This window comes from Colias eurytheme, chromosome 9 (genome assembly GCF_061535395.1).
Source record: "Colias eurytheme isolate Ceu_HAF_F1 chromosome 9, ilColEury1 Martin Lab GWU primary, whole genome shotgun sequence".
In the NCBI taxonomy this organism is placed as follows: Eukaryota; Metazoa; Arthropoda; class Insecta; order Lepidoptera; family Pieridae; genus Colias; species Colias eurytheme.
In genome coordinates, this window is record NC_142988.1 from 8,466,527 (window position 1) to 8,485,726 (window position 19,200).

General features: G+C 33.5%; 1 protein-coding gene and 1 pseudogene across 1 annotated transcript in view; both read right to left on the reverse strand.

Annotated features, from left to right (window-relative positions):
• baz (par-3 family cell polarity regulator) overlaps nt 1-19,200 on the reverse strand; it is a 49,055-nt gene that overhangs the window by 28,719 nt on the left and 1,136 nt on the right. The window lies entirely within an intron of this gene.
• On the reverse strand, nt 1,409-1,629 carry LOC149905973 (large ribosomal subunit protein eL29 pseudogene; annotated as a pseudogene).

The following is a 19,200-nucleotide window of genomic DNA, read 5'->3' on the forward strand; positions in this document are numbered from 1 at the left end:
AATGTTTGGTGTCTACTGTATTATCGCATATTATCTGAATCGCCGCCCATTATGCTACGTCACGTAAATAATTATTTAGTTAGTATGAAGGCCCTACAAGTGGTTCTTCGTCAATGTTCGCCGACAGAAATATTAATTTACTTCGGCATATGAACTTTGGATTTCCACCTTTAAATGTGATATGTTCTAACCTAGATCACAAGCAAGTAGAACGAAAAATGAAACATATAGAATTACACGTAGTTTCACACTATACGAGGACATGATAACATTCTACATATTACTACAGTATGTAGTATATTTAATATGTACCTCTAACTTTGAGCGTGAACTTCTCTAAGAGCATGTACTTATGTCCATATTATCTTCGAAAAGAAGTTTTTTTTCATATTATATCGACTGAATAGTGAGGCAATCGTGCATTTATTTAGTCGAAGATCAACAGAGGAAATATTATAAGTATTCCAAAAATACAACACTTGAATTTAAATGATCTCGTGACAGGGTTTAATTCGATAAACGCTGTACACGGTACAGAAACGCATAGCCTACAAGACGTTGACATTACTAATTACGCTACATCGTTAAAATTCATTCGTTAAGTGCAAGGCTTGATCCTACATTGTCTCGCTACAAGTACCTTGAATATAAAGTATCTCAGGGGGCGTAGCATGCCATGCAACCATAAATAAAAGACATTTTTACTGCGACAGGCCATGGAATATAGAATATTTGCATAGCTTCATTTCAACTACAATGGAATGGCAATGACATGTCATAGTACGCCCCCAAATCAGTGAATTGAAAATTCATACAAATGTTCAGATTTAATTTCGCGTAATTGTATACCAAAGCTCTGTTAAAGTAATGACATCATTGTGGACTATCAGCGCAAAACAATTGTCGATTAAAAGGTACCACAGTATATTACCAAACCCATTCAAAACCAGATAAGCTATTGTCATGAGATCAGTGTAACAAAATCAGCACCAATGACGTAAAAGTTGCATTGAATTTGTTTTCAAGTAAATGGGTCAATTTGAACATTATTATAATGTGGAATAAATTAAGTTTATTGAAAAAAAAATAACCTCGGTCAAAACTACTTTTTTATTTCTATCTCTGTAACTTTTTCATTTTTGAGTGTTGCATTTTTACGCAGATACATAACAGTTACAGGTTACCACTGATTTAAATAAATTTAAATATGTATAAATTGTAATTTTTTATTAATATTCATATGAGAATCGGCTATTGTGCGATAGCGAAGTGCATGCAAGCGAAGCATGGCCGGAAAGCTAGTTTACCATAATTTGAGTGTTTATCACGTTTTAATTTACGAGTTAATTATTTCATACAGTTGAGGCGAACCATTAACACAGTCATTTGTTATTTCACCTCTTACAAACTAAATTAATTTCTTGGCTTTTGCTTGTCTGGTTGCTTTGGGTTCAGCTGCGCGTGACAATTTTTTGCTGGTTTAAGATTACCCTTTTTGGAAAACCTTTGAATCCTCAAGAACTTGGGATTCCAAGAGTAGATTTATGTCTGAACTTAGCAGGCTTTTTGATACCATTACGGTGAGCCTTGCGGTTTTAAATGATTTGTGTGTTTCTTTGACTTTGCCATATTTTATGAGATAGGATTAAATAAGAACAAGTCCCACGGCAGAAAGCAAATTTAACTTCTTACAAACTTGAAGAGACGATACATAAGTATTATAGTTTATTTAACTTTCTATCCTGGGATCTGGGTATCTAGATCCATGTCAGCCATTATAATATTTCCAACTTGATCTACAAATAACAATGCGAGCGTAATAATGCTGAGTGTCATTATTGAAGATCATAGTGTCGCAGCAATATCAACGGTGCATTTTAATATAAATTTACGTACCTACGTGAATATTTTGCAATGCTATGATAGCAAATTGCAAATATTTGTACAGTTGTACATAACGTCGCTAACAGTAAGCATTATTATACTTAAGCATAATTGAAATTATTTTATTTTATTATCGTTTTGATATTGGGTATACTTATAATATTTTGAAAAACAATATTTTATTTTAGTATTAATTAATTGAGAGCAGTTTTCAACGAGACCGAGTGATTTACTTGAATATTTATATTTTTTAATTCACGTATGTTCACTTTCACGATTTAAGGAGTCCCAATTCGTATTCCTACCCTATAATTTTTTTTCTGGATAAGTGAAAAGTTAAAACGATTTTGCTTATCGTAATTATTTGAGTACAAAACGTCACACCCTGTTAGAACATTGTTATCATTGATTCTAATGAGTTCTTAACTATGTGTGTCATGTATTATCACATTAACTACCTATTACGAGTGACCTACAAGCAACTTGGATGATAAAATATATTGTTTCTGTTTTAGGAAATTTAAACAGTTCCTATCTATTAGAAAGCACAGTAACCGAAACTAAAAAGGCGAGAAAGTTAATTTCTTAAAACGGAGCAGCTATTTGTGTGCCTTGTATCATGAAATTTTATATACCATATTTGTATTGTCTTGTAGGTTTATAATTACATGTGGTCACTGAATGTATTGCCAAGGCATAGGGACTTTTATACATAATACATACAAGTCATGCTACAGTGATTTACCTCACGTATGAACCAACAAAGGAATATTATAATGTTTGGATCTTGTAAAATCAAGAGAAAATATGTACTTTTACAGGTCAAAGAATAACCTTTCACAATTATAATATTGCGTACAATATTCAAATTTGCTTATATGCATCTCAATTCTCAGTACTTAGATGATTCCAATGTGATTTTGTGCTTCAAAATCTTTAATTAAAACACGACCCGTTACCTAATTTTCTTTGCAAGTGCAACTTTGTGCAAATGCAAAATACCTTGTTAAACAATACGGAGCCCGCGTTGCCACGTTTATATTCTAAATATTAACCTCACTGTAAACCTAAAAAAACTTCGAACGTTTAATCACACTTCACTGTTTTTCTTGCGATATTTTGAGATGAAGTAATGTCGCGTATAATGAATATGTAAACAAACGGGGCTAAAGGCTGCGCGGCGATCAACTGGCTCCAGTTTGCGACTTGCTCGTGCGCCGGCCGACCCGGGGGGAGGGGAGGGCGCCTCTCCCCTCACGAGGTACTCGACCCATTGTACCGCGTGTAAACAATCATACCACCTGATACGTTTGTGCAAGAGATGTAATGTGATTTGCAACACTGGATTTCTAGCAAGCGGTGATTTTATTTTAAATTATGTTTACAGCTTGGACATGTACCTACAGATGTAAAAATAAAGATAGATAACGTGATTTTAAGACGTATGGCCACAGTTTTCAGTTTTCCCAGAATTTATGGTGAAAATCTGATATTAGGGATATAAAAAAATGTAAGATATCGGTAGCCGGTAGGAAGAACTCCAAAACTACGTCACATCCCCTCATTTACCTGACTTGTGCCTTGACTAATTACTACATACATTAATTTCCGAAGTATGTCGAACAATCCATCTAGCAATTTTGAAAAGACGTAAACACTGTTTGGGAAAAAACTGAGGAAAAACTTCTCCAACAAGTTAACAAGGTCATCAGTCAGTAGGTACTCAGTTTTAAATTGAAAATAAAAAAAAGTACTTAGTTACAATGTTCTAAATGTTTTAAATATTTTAGTTTAAAAATAGCATTTTTTTTAATTAATAAGTTATTTTACTATTTCAATGACATCCGCAAGTCCAAGAAACGGTCTAATGCACATTAAATAGGGGTGCGCACTGCGCAGGATAGCAAGGGTCATTGTCGCGCGAGGTGCCGGCAGCCGGGGCGCGACGGACGCAGCGGCGGAACACAACTTGTTTAGTCCTCTCGAACGTCTGATTTCATTGATTCAAGGATGCTAATTCATTATTTTTAGACTTCCAATTGAGTAAACTGGCGATAAGTCGCGGTTAAAACAATTTATGTGAAAATACTATTGACAAACGTGTTGACTTAAATTATTATAACACCGAACACTAGGCAAAAGGAATAATTTATGTTTTGCCTAGTGTTCGTATTAACTCTTCAATCTAACTTAAATAATTATTTTGTTTTCTATAAAACTAAAAAGTTAAAAACACATACCATTTGCACATTTATTTTAGCGCCATCTGGCGTCTTTATGTAGAACTGCTATGTAATGTATTATGTACCAAGACTAGTAAAGTCATCGAGTTACCAGCTGACATACCTTACTCATTGTTTGGGACTGAAAACCAATGTGATTAGCGCAGTCGTTAGCTAGATGGCAATAGGAGATAGTTTTGTAGAAATATGCTTAAATACCCATTTACCTAATTCAATTACAGTAACTTACTGAATCAATGAATGTTATAGGTATTCATTCATAAAGCATAATATGAAAAATACTGAAGTATTGTACTTGTTATGCCCTATGGAAAGATTCACTATACTCTATAGTCTATGCTATCGGAACTTAAGAAGACACTTGGTAACGACATTGTTAAAAATTCACATACTTAAATCTTACCGCGGCTGTACACACTCGTCGAGAGCCTCGGCCGAAAAGACTCTCGTCGAGAGCATGCCTGTACACACTCGTTCTAACATTTGAACTGAAGACTTACACGAGAATGGACGTAGAAATAGCTGCTGCTATTTGTCTTTGTGCCGTGAGCTATTATAATTTTTTAAACATTTACTATAAAAAAAAATTCTCAAACCATGGAGAAAAAGAAGATGGTGGATGATTACTATGCACCGCAGTAGAAACAGGGAAATAAATATATAAACTTCCTGAATAGTTAATGTATTTTATTGTATTTTTAAGGAATCAATAGAAACGCTTCTTTTTTATAGATACTGCTTTCCCAATCGGTGGTAAATTTTAAAATATGTAATGACGTTTCAAAAGTGCTTCTTTATGAAGTCTAATTGAATAAATAAATATTTGAGTTTGAATGGAAAATCAATTGGCTGAGTTGGTGGCAGAACCTTCTGGCCAATTTAAAATAAATCCATAAAAAATAAGTTCCATAAAAAAGGTTCTGTTTGATAGCACTCCAAAAACTGTAATTCTCGTTCATTAGACCACATAGTGAAACACGTGCGTTCATAAATAACGTCAGCGAGCTACTAACTGAACGAGTGTGTACATCAGTGTGACCAACTTTAAATTAGAGATCCTGCCCCACTGAGTCAAGAAAACTGACAAATCCTGCCAAACTCATAGGCAAAAACTGCCGAAATAATGCCAATATAATTTCAACATTTAGGGACTTTGCACACTGCAATGCGCCCCGTCGCGTAGCGCGTGATTTTCATTAACGTTTTTCCGCGCGTCGACGCGTTTCAGTGTGTTGTACCAGGCGTGTTTTCTATACAAATTGAGGTACTTGCATACAATTATTTCACAATGTGCAAAGGGCCAAAATAAACAGACACATTTTTTTTGGAGTTTTATTTAAAATATTGTTCTTAAAGTCAAAAAGTTATCTAAATAAAATTATACATTCGTATTAGCATCGTATTCTTCTTGATCACATTCTTTATACATCGCTTTTGTCATTTGGTTAATCATTTCTTTAGTTGGCTGGAATGAAACGCAGTCACCATGTTCACTAATGCCCTGTTTAACATGTAAAATGGAGGCGACATGTTTATTAATAAATCTATTCCGCGTTTTTGTTTTTATGAGGTTGATTTGCGAGAATATCCTTTCACAAGACGCATTCGACATTGGCAAACACAACGAACTTTTTACAAAATTATAAACATTAACGTATTTTAAGTTTCCATTTGAATTTCGCATTTTACCAACGGCACCCCAAAATTTATCAACATTTAGAGTTGGCTTTGCATTACTTCCACCAGATTCTAATAAATCACTAACATCTTTGTCAAGTTTTAATTGTCTGTATTCATCATCAATTTTTTGAATTGTATGTTCATCAACAAGATTAGGAAATTTCGTAATAACATTTGCTATCGAAGAAAACTCCTTGTATACAACGTCTTGAGGAGCTAAGAACTGTAATTGCTTAAAAAGTGGCAGACGTGTTTTAAGTTGACTTGAAAGTTGAATCAGAAATGATTGCATATGCTCAAGAAACGTTTGTATTGCGGGTTTCAGATTTATATCTCTTGCTAGAGACGTGATTACTCTGCTGACGTTAACACCTAAGGCTAAATACATATCCTTCAAAGGTAAGTAGTTAACACTGGATGTCGGATCTAGAAGAAGTGGGTCTGTACTCTTAACGTAATTGACTTTCATGTAGCAGCTTAACAATGACATAAACATTTCAGACACGTCTTTATAAACCAAGTGTACAGTCGTATAATCCCCTTGAAATATCGTATTTAATTTATTGACAATAGGCAGAATATAGTCAAGTGCGTAAAAATATAGTTTAAATATGTTGTTATTAAAGCTCTCGTATAAAAATTGAGAGGATATATTTTTGTCGTCCAAATATTGGCCTTGAAAATAAATTTTTAGAGCATCCCATTGCTCAAGAATTCTGTTCACACAGGAGTGGAATGACAGCCAACGGATATCGTAATGTTGTAGTATTTTGTGTTTATCTGTATTTACAAATTCTTGGAACTCCGAAAATTCCCTCTGCCTTTTGCTACTGTGAGCAAAATACCCATAAACTTCTTTGACTATTTGATTCACAGCTCTTGGTAATGTGTCTTTGCTTGCGTGACTAACGGATAAAGCCGTGCACAGTATTTTTTTTACCCTTCTTTTGCGACAACCTAATTTTATTGAATGATCGTATGGATATATACATGACAAACTCAAGAGTAAAACTCCCATGAAGCTCACTATCATAGTTTTCGAAAAAATGCAATCTGAATAAAAAGTACCGGTTTTTTATATAATTCAATTTTTATTTTTTATTAATTTTTCTATCATAATAACACATTTTTTTGCATTGCGAGCGTCAAGGCTAGCCATAGGGCCAATTTTCGAACCATTCGGGGAAGAGCTGTAACTTCGCAATTTCGAGATAATCGCATAAATAACAAAATTTCATTTCTTTTTTTGTGACTGAACTCTTAAGAGTATGCGGATTATTTTTACTTTAAAACATAGTTATATGTATGGACTACTTCCACAAAATATACCGATCGCGAAAAGAGCGGGACTCCGGAGATATTAATTTCTGAAGAAATACCGATTCCTTAACGATTTTTTTGTATAAAATCCTAAATCACACTTTATCAATATCTTTATTTCATACTTTCATATAAAGGTAAGTAGGTACCCCAATTACTATTTTTTATTTATTTATTTATTCTTTTTGTTTATAACTTTTTATTTTTTATTTTACGGTAAAAAGTAATATAGGTAAAGTTATACAATTCAATTTACTAACAATAATGTCTCATCAAATTTTCTATAGTATTCCGTCATCTGAGAAACGCAACTCTTTATGTAAGTTCAATTTATATTGTGGATTTTATAAAAAAAAATCGTTAAAGTACCGGTATTTTTTCAGAAATTAATATCTCCGGAGTCCCGCTCTTTTCGCGATTGGTTTTTTTTGTGGAAGTAGTCCATACATATAACTATGTTTTAAAGTAAAAATAATCCGCATACTCTTAAGAGTTCAGTCACAAAAAAAGAAATGAAATTTTGTTATTTATGCGATTATCTCGAAATTGCGAAGTCACAGCTCTTCCCCGAATGGTTCGAAAATTGGCCCTATGGCTAGCCTTGACGCTCGCAATGCAAAAAAATGTGTTATAATGATAGAAAAATTAATAAAAAATAAAAATTGAATTATATAAAAAACCGGTACTTTTTATTCAGATTGCATTTTTTCGAAAACTATGATAGTGAGCTTCATGGGAGTTTTACTTTTGAGTTTGTCATGTATATATCCATACGATCATTCAATAAAATTAGGCTGTCGCAAAAGAAGGGTAAAAAAAATACTGTGCCGTGGAATGACAGACACATTTGATAAATAAGCAATGCGGATTCACAGCTTTAATTTTAGCAACGATTCCACCATGTTCACCAAACATTACATTGGTAGTGTCGGCTCCGAAACCAACTGCATCTTTTATATCAAGGTTTGAATCACGTAAAGCTTTTGAAAGAGCGTCAAATAAATTTTGTGCCGATTCTCCTTCTAAATCTACCATAGTAAGAAATTTCGTTTTCAACGCTAGTGATTTCTCAGAATAGTATTTAATTGCTATAACAAGCATTTTCGTCGAGGAAATGTCTGTACTCTCATCTATGATCAAAGAATACGCTGGTGCACGGGTAACTACTATCATCCTGACATGATCTTAAATCTGCCAGCATTTCCCTCTCCAATTCCGGCCTCAAAACATTATTTATTTATTTATTTATTTATTACAAAGGATAGCCAACAATTGTTAACACTAATTTTAGACATACAAGGAGAATGCAATTTAACAAATCAAGTGCAACAATTAATTATAGGCTAACACCACATGCCTTCAAAAACGGTTATGATTTAAGAACAAAAAAAAACTGATAGCTACACAAAATAACGTTTAACAATTATCAATAAAATATCTATTTAAAAAAAATAATGTCAGTCATATTAAAATAAAATCGGAATACAAAATTACAATTTTAAAATATTAAATTAAATTACATTATATGTTACCGCAGCTGCTTTGGTTCGTTTACAGGAGAAAGATTTTGCCACCTCTGGATTGGTAAAGCATTTTGAAATTATTTCACTCATATGATCCATGACGCGAAAGAGTAAATTATGTTCTACCAACAGAGCACACATGTTGAGCTCTGCTTTTTTCACCTGATCTTCTAGTGAAGACGCTTTAAAAAACTTTTGCACCTGCAAAAAATATAAAGAAATTTTAATAGTAATGCTAATTTTCTACGCGCCCCGACGCGTAGCGCGTGTAATCATTGTATGCAAGTACCTCAATTTGTATAGAAAACACGTCTAGTACAACACTCTGAAACGCGTCGACGCGCGGGAGAATGTCTATGAAAATCACGCGCTACGCGACGGGGCGCGTTACAGTGTGCAAAGTCCCTAATACTCACTACAATTTTTCAGATAAATGTAAAATGTATACTCACCGATGACTGCCCACTGTATCCGATCATGTTCTTCTTGTGCTTAGTAGTGATTGCATGTTCTTTTATGATAGACAATTTTGGCAGCAACTTAGTGTTACATGCTTTACACCATGCAACATCTTCATCTTTCGCTTTTGTTATCCATGACGAAAATGATGGATCTTGCTCCCACTCTACACGATATGATCGTTCATATCTACGTTTCATGATTAATCAGGAATGGAAAACACTCACACTAAAGAAAATATAATCACTAGCCTACACTCCACCGCACGAGATCAGAAACAATATTGTGTCTCGGACAGTTTTTCTAGTCCGACTAATCACTAATTAGAAAAACAAACGTCAAACAACTGACATGTTAGGGGGAATTCCCGAAACAAAGCTCTTTGCGTTCCAGTGTTGCCATAGGGAGGGATTTTAAAATTCCTACTTACTATTTTTTCCATTCACGATATTGCACCCTACTCCTTTTATAGGCTAAAGCGGCCTTTTACTGCCAAATCTGCCAGCTTATATTGCTAATACTGCCAAAACCTGCCACTTTTCTAATCCTTCCACAGGATCTGCCACAGTCAAAATTTAGGAGTCAAAACTGCCAAAATGGCAGGATCCTGCCACATATGGTCACACTGGTGTACATGCTCGCTCTCGTTTTCCTCGCGAGACTCAACGAGACCCTTTGACTCGGGCGCAAAAAACCGACCAGTGACCGAGACAACCGAGGCGAGACACGAGAGAGTGAGACTAGACGAATGCCACCATGTACATACTCGTTCTCGGCCTGTCTCGGTGTGTCTCGGCGAGTGTGTACAGCCGGCATTAAAAAAAAGTAAAAAGTTATGTACCTACTTACATACTTACTGTGATACTAGTTAGTTATAATTATTGTTTTATTGAGTACCTACTTAATTGGCACACAATGCAAGGGACGAGATACTACACAGAAAATATAGAAGAATATCTTGCACGAAGCCAGGAGTATCTATATCTATATACGTATATGTTACATATAAAACTCAAAGGTGACTGATATAGTGATCTATAAACGCACAGCCCAAACCACTGGAGTACTGGACGTATCGGGCTGAACACGGGCTGAAATTTGGCATGCAGGTAGATGTCATAACGTAGGCGTCCCCTAAGAAAGGATTTTAGAAAATTCATCCCCCAAGGGGATCAAAGTTTGTAACATGAAAATTTATCTTTTCCACGCAGGCGAAGCTGTGGGCAACAGCTAGTAATTAATAATTATAGTACATACATGCCAACCTTCAAAATACAAACATACAGGATGGTTTTATTAACCTAGAAAATATTTTCCACCACCACATTATAATATTATCTGTGACATACTACCCTAGTACTTCGTAAAGTCACTTATTATAGGATTACGTCGCAGGGGCTCGATCGTAAAGTTCATTCCACTTATGTAATAATAATGTCAAGCCATTATCGTTTTTATTACTTTGATTTAAGGGACACGATCTCGAGAAAATGTCAACTAACCTTTAACACAATAGTTGCATTCCATAAGTTTTATGAAAAATACCTAAATCTTATATTAGAAGTTTATCCGACTCTTCTAATGTTAATAACAACAAAGTAGATCGATTTATAAGATAGGAATCAATGAAGCGCGTGGTAAAATAAGATAAAAGCATTAATTTCTCTATTGTTGACTTGAAACAAAGTAAGGTCACGTTATTCGAAGCTCATCTCAAAGAAAGAATGTTATAGTTTCCACTGGATATTGAGAACGATCAATTGTTACGCTTAGTGAATAATAATTATGTTCATTATAGGTGCTTAAGACTAGCTCATTCATGGTGAACTACATAATTTAATATAAAGTGAAATCAAGATTGCATATCACAACCAAAATGGTGTTACGAATTACGGAATAGACTCAGCTCACTGACTTTCATTTCGTTTCATAAATTTTGATTGAATATAAAAAAGAAACAAATTGTTAAAATTGTGTAGGTACTCATTACGGTTTCCATTGAACATCCATTTGTAAAAATATGCTCTACATTTTCTACTCTATAAATCAATATCAATCTACATTATTTACCTACATTCTAAATTTAGTATCAGACACTAATGACTAAAGCATCGAAAGTTGAATTCGTGGGAGCTTTTTATGCGCTATGTAAAGTTAATTTCCTATATAGTGTTATGATAGATTCCTATAGACCTTCATTTCACAGCCGATGAGTGATAAATGGTTGAAATCTCACGCTTGTTTATGTGTATATCATGCATTTCAAGTGTACATCCGCTCAATCGCCTGCCAAGCGGTTTCACTTTACAATTTCTTTACGCTTTTTATCTAATGCAAATTATAACATTAAAAAGTGGCTTATCAGTCCTAACGGCTAATAGGTGTGTTATTTGGCAATTATTCGTTAGTGGCAAAACACACAAATAAAACAACTGAAAAATTAAGTGTTTTAAACAAACATTCACAATCATTACGGTTTTTTAAATTAATTTCAAGTTTAATATTTTTCTTTGATGATATTCTTGAATTAATAATCTCATTCGGTACAATAGCAACACTACAATCAGCAATCATGTACCAACATTATACACGCCGACATTAAAATTGCAATTTAAATTTATATCTGAAACCAGTTTTTTGTAGTTCAGCTTGACTCATAGAACTACTCTCATGGCAAAAATAATTTGGTCAAGTTTTTTAAAATGAAGCGTACGAGTGTAACCACTTTCGTTTGAGCGGAAACTGTCTGCCGGAAAGTGGGTAATTGTATCTTTTGCCGGTTTTTTTTTAAATATTTATGCTATTCAGCAGGGTGGGCATCGGAGGATGACGGACCCGTGGGAGAAACGGAGAGTAAATATTTTAATGGGGTTAAACTTACAAGCGAGTTACGCGGAAAGTAAAACCATTGAGTTTTGGGCGTTCTTTTTTTTACGTAGGTAACTGCGTAAAACAGTTTTTTATTCCACTTTTAATTCTAGTTAATAACTGCTATAGTTTGCCTTAACACATTTATTATATATTCAATTATTTATTTATTAAGATTATTAAATTCTACAAATATATTTTTATAGTATCTTCCGACTTATACTTGTGATTTTGTAGCGCTGAAGGAAGTAAGCATGAAGCAAGATGAGAAGTTAGTTACATCGAAGCTAGGCGAAGACAATGGCCTAAGGAAATTACGACGACGACATGACCTCTTCACTACATAAAATGCTTAGTGACATCCGTGATTGTTGAAGGATTGTATAAATATAAAGTATGGATCTCCCTCAACAGTAACTCAAATAATTTACTTTTCATTCAAACCTTGAAAGAAAACATTTCAACATCTTTCCAATTTATGCGAATTTAGGGTACAATGGCGACAAATAAAAGCATTTCTTTTTCTATTAATAATTCGTAGTAGTTCTATTAATAAGCGATCAACACAGATTTAATTTTGCATTTATATGGAAATAGAAAGCACATCAATGACGAGGTCTTAGGTCAATTCTGGGTGGCCGATGAGAGCAGACGTATTGTGAAATTCGATTTATTATAACATTTACATAGGTACATTATGAACAAAAATATATAAGGCAGTAAGTAGGAGTTTCCTAAAGGCTTAACGATTATTGTGTATATATACTTTATGTAGTTTTTAATTTTTATGTAAGTAGAGATCCAGATTATTGTAGAGGTTTTAAGTAGATTCACTTTAATAATGTTATTACTTATTAATAAATTAAGGTATAATTTCTACCTTTTCATAGAACGACTAATATCATAAAATTTAGTTCATCAGGGTAAAAAATAAATATGAACAAGCAATTAATTACACAGATAACGTAAAACTCATATAAGCATTAATAAAACATCGACGTAACTAAGTATCAATATTTTATTGAATTGGGACATCGGTTTGCTATCTCTGTTGAATATAAATAAAAATGCATGTGATAAAATCCACTATTTACATTCTTTAGTACTTATCAGGCAAAGTGGGTTACATCGCACTATACGTAGATAAGACGAAATCAATATAACGAACACGTCAATCCTACTATTCATTTATTTAAACTAGTTAATAGTTTTTAGCAAGTTTGTATTATTAGCAAAGAAAAAAAACAATTTCAAATTATAATGTACCAAGTATCTTATAATATGTATATCTTAAAGAGATTCGGATTAGATAAAGACGTGATTTTTACATAGAGCGGAAAAAATCGCGTATTATTATAATTATTCATATATATTTTCCCTAAATGTACTAGCATAGCGGATAACACACGCAGTTTTGCTGTTTTTAATAATTTCCGTGGGTCCTTGTGGATAAAAACAATGGTAACGTTCTGCAGGTGACCAGCAGTTTCACAATGTTTTGATTCGTTTGCGTGCCTGCTTTGTTCCTGTGCTATAAAGTTTTGAAATACAATTTTGCTTACATATAATGCACGTGCAAATTGTGGAGCCCAGACAAAACAGTGCTCGTACAAAAATGGTATGACATCGACATTCTGGAGTCGAATCATTATTTTAATAAGAATCGTCTCTGGTTATTCTAGCTGATATCGCTGAAGAAGGTACTAAAGGCTAAAGCACGTTTAAGATAACTCGATCCTATTTCTAAAGGTAGCCGTCAGTAAATGAATTCATAAATAGGAGCAAGCTTAATTTAGAAATCACATATTTATGTTTATAAGTGAATCCGACCAAAAATTGATGTATGTAAATTTGTAAGCGTAAAAACGTTAATATGCCTTGGAAAGCCCACGCAAAGGATCTCGGTCAGAGATTAGTGCGCAATGGCATTCTGCCACACCCACGCCTACACTCCTAGCTTGTCTAACTATAAGGTCTATATCAAAATTAGGTTTAATTGAATCAAGATAGATTGATTTTTAGTTGTGCAATTTATCTTGAGTTATTAATATCGAAATACAGCCTCAACGGAATGTCGTTCATTTCGCCAAGGCTTTTTATAAAGATCCAAGCACACTTTAGGTTGTAGAATATGTGGAAGCTTTCGTAATAAAAGCATTTTAATAGTTATTTATAGTTAAGTTTTTATTTAATAAAATAAACATATATTGTTTATAATTTAAAAATAGCTTCAAAAACGACGTTGGCTAATTTGTATGCATACTGAACATAGGGGAGACGGTTTATACCTAGTTGATGACGTCGCAGGTAACGGCCAGTTTAGTTTTTAAATAAAAATTCGCCCCGCGTCCGCGTTAAAATGTAGAAGCCCTTCTGGCTAACATTGAGAAACACCACACAAAAAAAAATATATAAATTATCGAATGAAATGTGGAATTCAATGCCTTCACATCATTAGTAGTTGAACAACGTAGCTGCATTGTTACGGAGGCATGTGAAATGAATAATTCGATACAAATATGCCTAGTCAATAGCTAAAATAACTCAGCGTCTATAAAAATATTCTCCTTCGAAATCAGGATAGGCTATTCTACACAACATGGAGTATAAGAAAAAAAACTATTAAATGTTAATCATTGCAGCAAGTGGGCCCCATAAAAAGGGCACAGGTACATTCCATAGATGGGGCTGATCCCGTCAGATGTTCGTCTTGTAATTATGTGCGGACAGAAAAAAAACACCCGCCGCCGCCATGCCAGATTCTAGTTGATACTGTTAAGCTGAGATCAAACAGACATCGAGTACAACTATTTATATACTGAAACATCGATGAAATAAAATAATATAGTTGTATGTCTCCTAAAGGCTGATGTTAAAATTATTTTAAAGCCTTTTCACCATCAGCGATCGATTGATCTGCCTTAATTGCAGTTGGTACCATTTATTACATTTACCTATAATTATACAATTAAAATCTACTAACTAATTTAAAGTTTATTACAATTTACAATATAAAAAATAAACTGTGCAAAAGTATAGTGAAATCACATTCAGCCTAAAAGACGTACTTTTTAATGCGTTTTCTATAAGGTTTAAAATTAGCTATCTTATTTAATCTTGCTGCTAAAAATAAGCAAATAGGTAAAAACTTCAATCTTGAACTTTTTGTCATAATTACCCGCGCTATGTGCGGATTAAATTGGTTTTATTTTAAGCTACAACATAAAACGAGTCATAAAATGAAAGCTGATTGTTTTGGGGATGTTCTTTGAATACTTTATTGTGCTACCTGAGAGCAAGGGATGGCCTACAGGTAGATCTAATTTACGATATTATTATTCCCTTATTATTCTATAGGCAATGTTCGACTAAGAGGAAATGGAGTAACAGGTTTTGAATAAAATAACGATGCTTTCTTTCTTCTTTTACAGGAAAGAAATTTTTTCACTCCAATTCTTGGAGTATTTTCAATGTGACTTATTTTAAGTGTAGGTATCTAATACACTTAAAATAAGTGCGTAAATTATGAAATAAATTTTACAAAGATTCTTCTTATAAAAATAATCTGATAGGAGAATAACAATATTATTAAATTATTTTTTTCCTGGTAGTGAAAAAGATACTAAACTTATAATTTGTATGTTCCTACCAATCGCTATTTTGCTAAAGAATTTTATAAATTCGAATTACTACTACTTATGTTTTGCTGACCACTAATGGTAAATTAATAGTAACTAAATAAATACCTACTCGTATATTGCTCTACCATCGGCTTAGTCGTAGAGTCATAGAGACATCAAGCGCTTCAAGGCTGCCCGCATATTTTGTGTTATGTAAAGCAACAGATATCGGTAAAAGCAATAGTTAACTGTAAATCTTTTGATAACGTTATTATACATATAGTTGGCTAATTTAGACTAAAATTCCTGCATACATAGTGAAACTACCATGAATTAATTAACTAGAATACTGAATAACTAAGAACCTATTACTGTTTTGTATGTTTTTATTGGTAAGTAAAGTAGGTATTGTATTTTATACAACATAGTAGGTAAGTACAGAAGTCATTGCATCCATTAATTAATTAAACTGATTTAAGCGAAGCAAATTGTGATGTTTACGACGAAGTACGAACCGAGCGATCATGATTCAGGTTATTATTCCTCTATTAGTCATATCGCTTTTAAAACGTATCATTTCATGTGCCAATTTTAAGGAGATTAAATTTCTTCGTAAGATAACATTCCGAGAAAGCACCTAATGAGCTTACTGCTTATGTCAGTTTATAAGATCAAATTTCTGTTGATAAGGTGTTCAAGTATACAATGCTGGCATGATATGTAACATAATTGGACATGCGACGTGGTTGCACGTGCGCATGAGTAATCCTCTAAGTCCTTAATGCCTACGCTATTCTCTAGAGTATCAATGACGATGAAGATAGCTGATACATAATAAAGTTTTGTAACAATTATTTTATCTTACGGCTTTATCAGACTAAGGTAAATAACTATGGGCTAGAGTCAAGACTACGCGTGAGTGAGTAATTACGCGATTTATGTATAGGTACCTAAGCTTCTTTGTCAACAAGAACCTAGTTAAGTCATTGTGATATCCTAAGATCTTTCCAATTTCCTAGGATTCCTGCTATAATAACTTATTAATTTCTTTCAACATTGAATGAATGAATGAAAGCTTTTTTGTACACACCAAAATAATGTAAAATATACATAAATTGCACAATAGGCGACATTGTATGAATGAGGAATAGAAACAATATTAGACCAGTTTTGAATGTAGAGATAATCTAGGCTATGTATTGAAAGGATTCTACTCGACAATAAACTTTTACATAATCTTCAAAAAAAAATAGTATTAATAAAAATTAAAAAGTAACTTATTGTGACGGTTTTAAAAATGTAATAAACACACAATGTTCTTGAAGAAGCGAAGAAGCGACTTATTTAAAGCCAATTACCGTTCCTCAGGGTAAATGTGATAATTCTAATGTTTCATATCCACAGTCAGCATAATGGAAGGTTATCCTACTATGTAGTTCGTACTCCGTACCCGGTTGTGAAAACCGTCTAGTTTTTCTTCAAGCTTATATTTAACGTTTAATCGAACAAAACTACATCCGTTGTTCGGAGGAAACTATAATTAAATACACGAGAAAGATTATTTAAGGAAAACAGTCATTAGTAATTATTGTTATAAACGATTTGCTGTTCCGGTTAGTTTTGACTGTAATAATAATTCGAGAATTCCTGGAAACACAGTTTCTAAAAAGTTTCTTATCCATGAACTTATTGCGAAGTCTACGCTTTTCGGGTGACCCACTTACCTAATTAGGAGTTGATAAGATAGTACCTAAGTAGATTGTTAACGAATATATTTCAAGAATTAGTAACCTCTGACTTCCGTAATCAAATCTTTCATTCGTGTTTTTAATGAAATAATCCACGATTAGTTAAATCATATGGATTCTTTTCGCACATGTGTAGAATTGGTTTGTAATAATTATTTTGCACAAGACGAATTACCGTGAGCTGTATTTTATTTCGTTTCCCAAGGATTATCCACTTGATGAACACATGCGAACAATTAAGGCGTCAATTAGAAAAAAGTCTTCGGACAGAGCGAGGGCATTTATCCACTTGTCAGGGAACCCAACATATGGTCATTTTAGAACCATCCAAATGATATATTGCTTTTTAAGTCAAAAACTCTCATATGTAACACTTATCACATCATCTGCGACGTCAATTGGTCATGAAAGCAAAGTCGTTATGCATAAATTTCATCTGAAAAAAGTGTAAAATAAACGTGTTGGATTCCGATGCATCTCAAATATTTGTCATTAACATACAATATGTGGTTTGAACACCATAAGACGTCTCATACTTTTCTGAGAACCGGTCCACGGGCATCAATAAGCCACGACTACAATAGTTCTCAGTCTTTTATACTCTCGCAATTCGTATACCTGGCACCAATCAAGGGAGCGATTGTTTTAGCAGAGTATCAAATTTAATCACAAATTGAAAATGTGCGTGCTAAATTTATGGAACAAAGAATCCTTTGTTCCCAGTAGTTCTAGATAAAGACCATTGGCAGACCACAGAACCACAATATGTACATGTAAATAAATTCTGATAGGAGAAAATAAAATTACGATTTTTTCTATATCTCTTATAAACTTTAGTTTAAAGGAATCCGATATACATAACTGGCATAATATGATTAGCAGAGCGGCAAGCTCTATTTGCCGCTAGTTAGCGCACTCTTGCGACCTTACAATTGTGTAATCGTTCGATCATGCAGAAACATTGCCAAAAGTATGTGAGCCGCTGCATACAACTGGTCTAAATGTGCTTTCTTTTCACTTGAAGCTATTATCTGACGTGATACCGTTTCCGTTTCTAGCTATTAACCAACAGTTTCCAAAAGATGCTCTACAAACGTGTATAACTTTCATACACGCAAAATAGGTGTTACTGTTAATTAGAATTATTGTCTTTTTGTATTCCTAGGCAGCTATAGTTTAACGGCTTCTTTTATTTAACTATTATTTATAATCCAGATCTGGCGCAAAACTTAAATACCTAGGTATATGAAGTCCCTGGAAAACTAAATCTTAATTTTCATCATAAAGTACGGGTACCTATAGAGTATAGATTGTTCAAACTTAATTATTTTAAGAGTAGATCTAAATTGAAGGTACGACTGTTTCAGAATTCAGGCGTCACGCTAGTGCGTGTCAGTAGGAGACAGCGCCCAAGTGCCAAATAGGCATACAAAGTTGTAAATGTAACGATTCACGCAGTTACTTATTTGCGAGTCATGCGGTTAAGTGTTTAATCGGTTTAGTTACTTGACTTGGCATCATTATAAACGTATGATTTTTTAGTAGGGTAATATGGTGATAAAATTCTGCGGAAATAAAAAAATATCAACAAATAACTAGTCATGATTTAGATTAATCCTTACAATTTTTCTATATACCTGCAGGTATTTAAGATATTTATTATCATACACATGTAAGAGTAAACAAGGTTCCTGCCTACAGCTTTTACAATTTACGGTATCTAAATGTGGGAGGCAGGTGCAAAAACAGGTGATTAAGAATTATCTAGGTAAGTATTGTAAAATCTAATATCTTTAAAATCAGCTGGTGCATTTCATGAAATGCTCAGGACCACAGTAATTTCTGTTTATTAGCA